The following is a 9,454-nucleotide window of genomic DNA, read 5'->3' as shown; positions in this document are numbered from 1 at the left end:
TAATGTTTCGCGGGGAAACGTCGTGTTCCGTCCAGATGTACCCGAACATAATCATGGAGAATTTCTTTAACACTTGCATGCAACAAATGAAGCAGCATGCCTCCGAACTGCACGAAGTTTCTCTTCACTTTGTGAGGATCCCAAACACTAGGGCAATCTTCATAAAATTTTGCCGCGCGGAGTCGCCGAGGCATCCTGTCACGGTCCGCGCCGCTCCCCCCGTCGGAAGTTCAAGTCCTCCCTCGGGCACGGGTGTGTGTGTTGCTCTTAGTGTAAGTTAGTTTAACTTAGATTAAGTAGAGTGTAAGCTTAGGGACCGTCTCATAACACCTTACCACAAAATTTTCCAATATTTCATAAAATTTTAATTTACTCGTGCCCTTTATAATAACGTCTGTCAGATTTCCATGGCTACATAAAATACTCAACCCTTCTTGATGAGATGTGATGAACGAGCATTTATTACCACTAAGCTTTGTCCATCTGATATCTTTAAGCTTAAACACTTTCTTCCTGCAGTAGGCAGTTGTTTCGCACACTGGCTGTAACCACCCAGTCACGGGACCTTCATACATACGTACTTTCTGTTTAGGTTCTATTTCCGTTGGTAATGGCAACACCTTATGAGGGTGAACCGTTTGTTTTCTGCTAGTGGAATGTTGAGAAAGTAGCTCAGTATGCTAACTGAGGTGAAAACATCTAAATCGACTATTCGTAACAGCTGATATCCACTGCCCTCCGTCAGTGATATTGGGACCTTCTTATCTTCAATGTCATCCCCGATTAGTTCTAGATACTTCACAACTTGTGTTGGCTTTATAGTGCATGGTTCTAGTACTTCTTGTGCTTTCACAATGGGGTTCGCTAACTTATCGTATTCTCTTTCTAACTCACTAAGTATGATCGTAAACCGTATTAACTGCTCTTCTCTACTAGTTATTATGAAGTCACGCTGTAATGTTCTCTAGGCATTTTAACGTATCTATTAAGGTATGCCTCTAACTGCTGCACGCCACACACAATAAATTTTTCATTTCGATCTACTGCTCACAATGTTTAGTTGGAACCGGTTAAAGTGTCTTTCACTGCGGTAACTTGTTCCTTTATATGGTGTAATAATTGTCTGCTCTTTTTCCACCATGTCTATTTTTGCTTTAACGGGCAATGCATTTTCCTCGCCGGACGTATCAAATAGTATTTTACTAACTTCACCCACGAGGTTCAAGCCTTCACGTTTCCTTCATTTCTCCTACTTCGTTATTTGCAAACTTATAGTTTTTAGCTTTCTTTATCATTCTAATGCTTATTCCGCTACTCGCCACTCCAGTAAATTCAGCCTCAGTTTCCGTAGCTTTCTTTTACAGACATTTGCTCTTACTTGTAATAATTGTTCTTTTTCTTTGTATTTATTTTTTAGTGTTTCTAACTTTACAGATATCACAATTTTCTATTTTATGTATATCTGAAAGGTTTTTCTAGGTAGTGCAATCCCGGTGCGTAGTTAAACTTTATTACTTCGAAAAATTGTCTTTGCTGATAACCATATATTGTTGCTTATATACACGCCAATATTCACAGTGTGAGCCACTGCGTCGTCTACAATTCGGAAGAGCTCCTTTACTCAGTTGGTGTGAACTATAAGGAATTTTTTCTTTGTTAAAGTTACTACTACATTAGGTTCATTAGTTATGACTAACTGAAATGGACCTTTGAACTGATTATTCTTCGCGATCGACCTCGTCGTACATATTGTCTCCCATCTTGAAAAAAATTAGATTTTTTTTCGATCCTGGTGTCCGTTATTTTTTACTTTACATTTCGCTTTGAACTCTTTCGTATCCCGATACATTTGTTGCATTCATTGTTGTACTTGAATACAGCGCGATTTTTTCCAATTTATTTTTTTATTCATGAGTCTACCGAATGGTGTGATGCGGCCGTCCACGAATTCCTCTCCTGCGCGGACTTATCTTAGTCTGTTCACGAAACATCTGAGGTGAACAGCTTAGCTGAATTATCCAGTATCCAAGCAGTGACAAATTTTCGACTGTCCTCCGAGGAGAATAATAATGCTTTGACCTAACATGCGATAGCCGAAACAGATGTATGTGAGCTACATCAAGAGCCAGCAGAAAGTGGACACCGTGACTAACATACTATGTAAGTTATTCCCTGATGTTTTAACACTTTTCCTATCATGCTGTACCCTTCTCTTGTCTGTCGATTCTGCAGAGAACGTTCTCATCCTTTGCTTGTCTGCCCACCTAATTTTCAAGATTCTTCTGTAGCATCACGTCTCAAACGATTCGATTCTGCTATGTTCCGGTTTCCTCACTCTGCATCATTCACTATCATACAATACTGTGTTCAGAACATACACTCTCAGAAATTTCTTCCTCAAATTAATGCCTATGTTTGACCAGAAATGTCCTCCTTGCCTGTACTAGTCTGCTTTTGATGTCATCCTTGCGTCGTCTGTTATGGGTCTATCGGTTATGTACGTCAGACCCACGATCTCGAGTGTACATGCCATTAACATCTCGGTTCCTCTGGAAAAAATGGTTCAAATGGCTCTGAGCACTATGGGACTTAACATCTATGGTCATCAGTCCCCTAGAACTTAGAACTACTTAAACCTAACTAACCTAAGGACAGCACACAACACCCAGCCATCACGAGGCAGAGAAAATCCCTGACCCCGCCGGGAATCGAACCCGGGAACCCGGGCGTGGGAAGCGAGAACGCTACCGCACGACCACGAGATGCGGGCTCCTCTGGAAAGTTTATGGCATTAGTCAAAGTAAGGTTTTGTTGATCTAGGTATGTCTGACTCATTAGGGGAATGCTATTTCCAAATACACAGGATAACTGGCGCCTAACCATTTCTATCTTTGCTAAGACTTGCTATTATAAATTTAAGAGGTGCTATTACATTGGACATACGCAGTACTGGCAAGTTTCTCACGGCCTGATCATGCAGTGTGATGTTGGTAACAGTTATTTGCATTTATTTTCCCAAACTGCTTTCTCTCCTAAGGATATAGTAATATGGACTTTTTTGCTTATCATAGGATGATTTACCGACAATCTTACTTACGCCACAGACCTTGATCCCTGAAATTTCCTCCTTGAGACACTAGGGTTTCCTCTTCTGCTTGTATAATTGAATTTCCTCCCGTTATAATATTTCCCCACAGACATGCAGATCAATGGAATGAAGGCATTCTAACGTACTTAGTACAGAAGAAAAGGAAGACTCATATACATGCAACTAATTCCCGCCTGCTACGTTGTTATTGAGCTGTTGTGATCCACAGACAGGTCTGATGCAGCTCTCCATGCTACTATAGCCTTTGCAGTCCTGTTCACCTCTGAGTAACTACCGCAAACTACATCCATTTCAACTTGTTACTGTGATGGTCTTTGGTCTCCATCTGCAATTTCACTGGTCTACAAACAAATTTAAGGTTTTCTACCGTATAAAAAAGTCGATTCCAACCAAATTGAGATTAAAGAACAAGACTATGACAACAGAAAGTTTTTGTTAGTACTAGGTTCAAAGATATTTTTGGATATATAGGTAGCCTATGTTTATGGAACATCTCCCTTTGGTGTCTTATCTATATAATTATTCACTGGAACGTTCCTTCTTTTTTTATTTTCGTTTATAATCTACTTCCGGGCATCTGTCAGCATAGATGAATTCCACATACCCTGACATCTTCTTTCCATTGCTGAAATGTCTTGATGGAAGCGTTCTCTATGCTATTTACTCACAGCGCCACAATTGATTGGGAAGAAGTCGAGATGTAAGTCCAAAAAGCGAATTATGAGTGACATATAACAAACTAACTCTTGTTATGTCCTTATAAGTTCGTTAACAGATAGATTTTAATTTTGAGCTCTTTGTTTACAGGGAAACGGTGACCAACGTTTTGTGTTTCCCTTCAATGGTCTTATTAAATGATCCATCTTTAAACAGTTTTTGAGTTTGTGGTCCAGGAAAGATCCCCTCTTCGATTTTAGGATCACTGAGACGTGGAAATTTTGTCTTTAAATACTTGAAACTTTCTTCTTCTTGATTCAGCACTTTCACTACTGTCTTCATAAGTGCAAATGTGGCAATAAAGGGACGATGAGGTAGTGTGGTGCTCCATCATTTTCCTTTCAGGTCATATTTTTCGTATATAGTGTGATTCACTGTCGGGCCTCAAGGGCAGCAGCAATATTTGGTACATCCCAACTGCATTCCAAGTATGACACCAGTAACATTCAGATAGCCACATATCGGCCATTGATGGCCAATAGAATTAAATGTTTCAAAAAGCAATTTTACATTTTCAGTGTTCTCCTTCATATGTACAGCGTGACCTACAGGAAAAGATGGCAGTGCGTTTTCGTTGTGAAACAAAACAGCTTTCAAGCTTAACTTAGAGGAATCAATGAAAAGTCTCTAGTCTTCAAGAATATGTCTATTCTAAAGGATACAATCAGGCCATTTTCATCATTGTGTGCATCAAGGTTGTTTTCTATTTCAAACAATGGCTTTATGCTCTGTCTACAGACAGAGACGTCCACATTTTTTCCCAGTAGGTTTCACTGCTGAAGCCTGGAGTCATATCGAGAACTGAATCATTAAGTTCCCCTTGAGAAATTCTATATAGCCTACATGGCGAGATAGATTCTCGTGTATAAGCTGGATTGTGCTGTAAAGTTTCAGGCTGTTGTTGGCATTCAGTCTTCGAGTCTTCGTGAGATTTTACTAAATCATGTTCCAGAGGGATAGGAACAGGAAGTTTTTCTCAGTGTCATATTATACTGGTCGTGTAGGTGTTGTCAGAGCTGGATTTCTTCTTCGATATTCCATGTTTAAGAGGAGGTATAATCACTGACATGATTTGAGGGTTCTCGCTATGTCAAGAGACTGCGAATGGCATTGACTTTAATGTTTTGTTTAACAAACAATGGAGGCTTACTGCACATGAATTAGTGCAATTATTTACTGCGCAAGGTTTATACTCACCTATTTAGGAGCCAAAGTAGAGCTAATACGCTGTCTTTACTAACTGACTGAATTTACGTTTCCGAGAAGCAAAAATGACTTCATCCCTCACATAGCAAAACTTGATCACGCTGTCAACACATATACGTGGCATGTTAAGGCTGAATTAATCTAAAATACAAAGATAGTAAATATAAGAAAATTTAGATTGCATGTATTTTTCTCTCAAAAAGGTAAATACAAGTTTGTAATTGATTTCTGATTTCTTATTTACCTATGAAAATTTTACTTCTAAAATAGAAATTTAGCGAGGAAGTCGAGAATATAGGTTCTCTAAGCACGGCAAAGCACATGGCTTTTCTCGGAAAAATATATGAGTTACTCAGTGCCGAGAGCCTTTCTTTGGAACAACAAAAATTTATCTCAAAAGCAAAATTTCCCTCTGTCGTAAAATTAATTACTTTTCTTCAAGGGAATGAAAGCTAAGTAAACATTTCAAACATCATATTAGTTTTTTCACATCGAAATCAATACTTATTAATTATTTTTAATTCGTGTAGATGTTGAGTGTAGATCTGTACTTTTGCCCCCGACACTCCTCTCCATTACTAAACTGACGTTTCCCTGATATCTCAGAATGAGTCCTATAAATCGATCCCTTTTTTTATCAAATTAATACACACATTATTTTTTTAAACCTCAGTTATGTTAAATACCTCCTCATTGGTTACATGATCTACCCATGCAATCTTCAGCACTGTTCTGTAGCAACACATCACAAAATCTTCAAAAAATGTGTGATTTCTGAGGGACTAAACTGCTTAGGTCATCGGTCCCTGGACTTCCACACTACTTAAACTAACTTATACTAAGAACAACACGCACACCCATGCCCGAGGGAAGACTAGAACTTCTTGCGGGAGGGGCCGCGTAGTCAAAATCTTCAATTCTCTTCCTGTCTGACCTGCTTATCGTACGCGTTGCACTTCCGTACAAGGCTACACTCGTTACAAATACCTTCAGAAAAGGCTTCCTAACGCTTAGATTTGTATTCTTCGTTAACAAACTCCACTTCTTCAGAAACCCTTTTCCCGCCATTGCAGTCTACATTTTGTATCTTCTCTGCTTCGGCCATCACCAGTTACTTTACTACCTAAATAGCGAAACTCGTTTGCTACTTTAAGCGTCTCACGTCCTAACCTTATCCCCTCACCATTGTATGATTTAACTCGAATACTTTTTCTTATCCTTGTTTTGCTTTTGTTAAGGGGCTCCGGAAAGGCTCAAAATCATGAAAAGTTCAATTTTTACTTTTTTGCGTTTTCTGAATCTGCAGACTATTACCTTTTAATAGATATATAATTTATTCAATTCCGAAGACTACAACTATTTTTAAATTTTTTTTGAAATGTGTTCTACATGGGCGTGACCCACTGTGGCGCTGTTAAACTGCTGTCAAATGGTGTTATTATTAACGTCCGTGTTCATCAGGTACATTTTAGTGATGTGAGATAAAGTATGTGTTGTGGCTAACCTGTGATGGTTCAATATATATCGCTGGTGTGATTGTCGATTGTTTCATGTTTATTTACTCTGTCGTTATCTCGAAAATATTCATAATTAATTCTGTTTCTTGAGTCTCTGTTTTGTTGAAGTATAATAATGAGTAAAAGTAAAGTTATTAGAAATCCTCTGAAGGCTTTTAAGAAAAGGAGAAATGTTGGAAGGCCAAAGGTATGTGTTATTACTGTAAACAATAAAGACGATAACCAAGTGAGTGAACCTAACCTCTCAAGTACACCTGCCCGTAGCAGTCAAAGTGGGAGAGAAAATACTTCACAGAAGAAGCTTGGTTCAATGAGTGAAAACTATGAATGTTTTATGGGCGAATCGGATGTGAATGAAATATTTGATATGTCGGTTCTCAAAGGAATTTTTTCAAACTGTGTAAGATGTATTCATTGTAGTGAAGTTGGTCTGGAACTCTCCATAATAAAGCACGTAGGACTTGCTAGTGAAATACAACTGAAATGTGATAAGTGTTCATACATGACCACCTTTTGGAACAGTGTTGCAGTAACTGCAACTGAAGAAAATGGTAGCAAAATCTACGAACACAACAACGAACGATGCTTGCTTTAGACAAGGAACGCCTTCGGGCTGCAGACAGGGCTGTAAAGAGTCTAGAAATACAAGCAAGAGTAAACAGGAGGAGGAACAAGAAGAAACTGGAGGAGGAGTTTGCAGAGGATGAAGATAATCCATCCTATGGACCCGGAATGCACTAAAAAGTTAATCCAATCTTTGTCGCTCGCTTCCCAAAACTTTTATTTTCTCATACTAATTACATGTTTTCTAAGGATCTTCCAAACATATTTGTTTCAAACTTTCAGTAAACGTTACACAGTACCTTCTGCATAATTTAACACAGCCTTTTTCCAAAAAACTGTATATTTTTGAATATATAAATAAAAAATTGCAAAAAAAATTTGTGAATTTTCATTACAATTGAAAAAAAAATCATCTTTAATAACTGAACTAAAATTTTGTAAAATCCCTGTGTTAAGTTGTAGCCCATATTCCAATAAATAATCTGTAAAAAGTTCAACTTCCTACCTCAAATACTTTGTGAGGAAAGATGTAATTAATAAGCGTTATTTTAACATTGCAAGTGTAGGGCGTTCCGGAGCCCCTTAATGTTCATCTTACAGAGTGACAATTACTCACCCACATGAAATAAACGTAAATTAGTTACAAACTACGGTGTGCACACACTTTATTCAAAATGCAAACGTCACTACAAATATTCGGATATAGGTTACGATATGTTCAATATGCCTGTCGTAAATGGCGATGATGTGGTGCAGACGAACAGCGAAATTCTGAATGACCCGCTGAAGTGTCAGAACATGACGCTGTCGAAGACCCGAATGGCTGTTTCCAGCTCAGCAGAGGTTCTGGTATTATTGCTGCTGTCTTTCATATAGTACCACAAAAAGGAGTTGCATGTGTTCAGATCCGGAGAACGTGGCGGCTAATCGAAGACCACGCCAGCGGCCTCTGGGTACCCCAAAGCCAGATTACTGTCCCCAAAGTGCTCCTCCAGGACCTCAGACACTCTCCTGCTTCGATGGAGTCGAGCTCCGTCTTGTGTGAACCACATGCTGCACGTACTATCGAAATCATGATTACGTGGGTTAATAGGGATGAAAACGTCTTCCAGAACTTTCCGTAGCGTTCAGTAGCCACCGTGCAATCATGCAACATTGCACCGATTATTCCGTGACTGGACACTGCACTGTACACAGACATCCACTGAGGGTGAGGAAAATTCTCGAATACGAAATGGTGATTCTCAGTTCCCCAAATGAGTCCATTTTGCGTACTGACGAACCCATCCAAATGAAAGAGGGCTTCATCTTTAAACCAAACCATACATGCGCATACTAATTCCCATCATGCCCCGCGGTAAGTCGTGTACCTTGAACGTCCTAACGCAAACCGTTCAAAACTCATGACGATTTTATTTCACGTAGTTCAATGACTGCCACCCCGTATATCCTCTTTTCAGGACATTGTCCACCCCTTTCAACTGCAGTACGAAGTCCACAGCTGTCGCTGACAAAATTTCAGTGTCTTCTCCAAAACTCCAATTTCTCATTTTATCTCCCTAAACTTCAATTATTTATAGTAATTTTTCTTGGGTTTCTTTCATAGCCGCTGAATGTGCAGATATAATAGCATTGGTAATTGTCTACAGCCCTGTCTCACTCCCTTCTGAAGCAGTACTTCCCTTTCTTGTCCTTCGACTCTTTTAACTTTTGTAGGGTTTCCATAAAAGCTTTAGTTGAACCTGTGCTCCCCACTTTTTTATCTCTCTGTCCTTCAGAATTTCAAAATGTGTACTCGAGCTAACACAGCCAAAAGCTTTCTACGCGTCTAGAAAATCCACAAATTTGGGTCTACCTTTCTTTAACCTAACTTTTACGATACGTCGTATGGTCAGTATTGCCTCAACTGTTCCAAAATTTATCCGAGAGCCAAAGTGGTTTTCCCAAAACTTGGCCTGTAAAAATTTTTCCATTTTCCTGTAAGTAACTTGTGTTAAAACTTTGCAACAGTGACTTATTAAATTGATACTGCAGTTCCTGCCAGCATGTGCTTTCTTTCAAATTAGAATTATTACATTCTTCTTGAAGGCTGAGAGTATGTTCTCTGTCTCATATGCCAAAGACTAGACTTGTCATGGTCCCCTCTCCCAACGTTGTTGAATATTTCGTTTGTTGTTGTTTAATGAGCCACTGTCGTGATAGTCTAGAGTCAAACCACATACTCGAATATTTAATGTTGTTGATTTGCAAGGACATTTCATATGTGATAGTCCACGTTTCCAAGATACTAATTCAAATCCTCTAGCGTTCAAAACGGATATTACCTCACTAATAGTGTTTC

Source organism: Schistocerca serialis, chromosome 1, assembly GCF_023864345.2.
Source record: "Schistocerca serialis cubense isolate TAMUIC-IGC-003099 chromosome 1, iqSchSeri2.2, whole genome shotgun sequence".
Lineage (NCBI taxonomy): Eukaryota > Metazoa > Arthropoda > Insecta > Orthoptera > Acrididae > Schistocerca > Schistocerca serialis.
Note: the sequence above shows the minus strand (reverse complement) of the source record.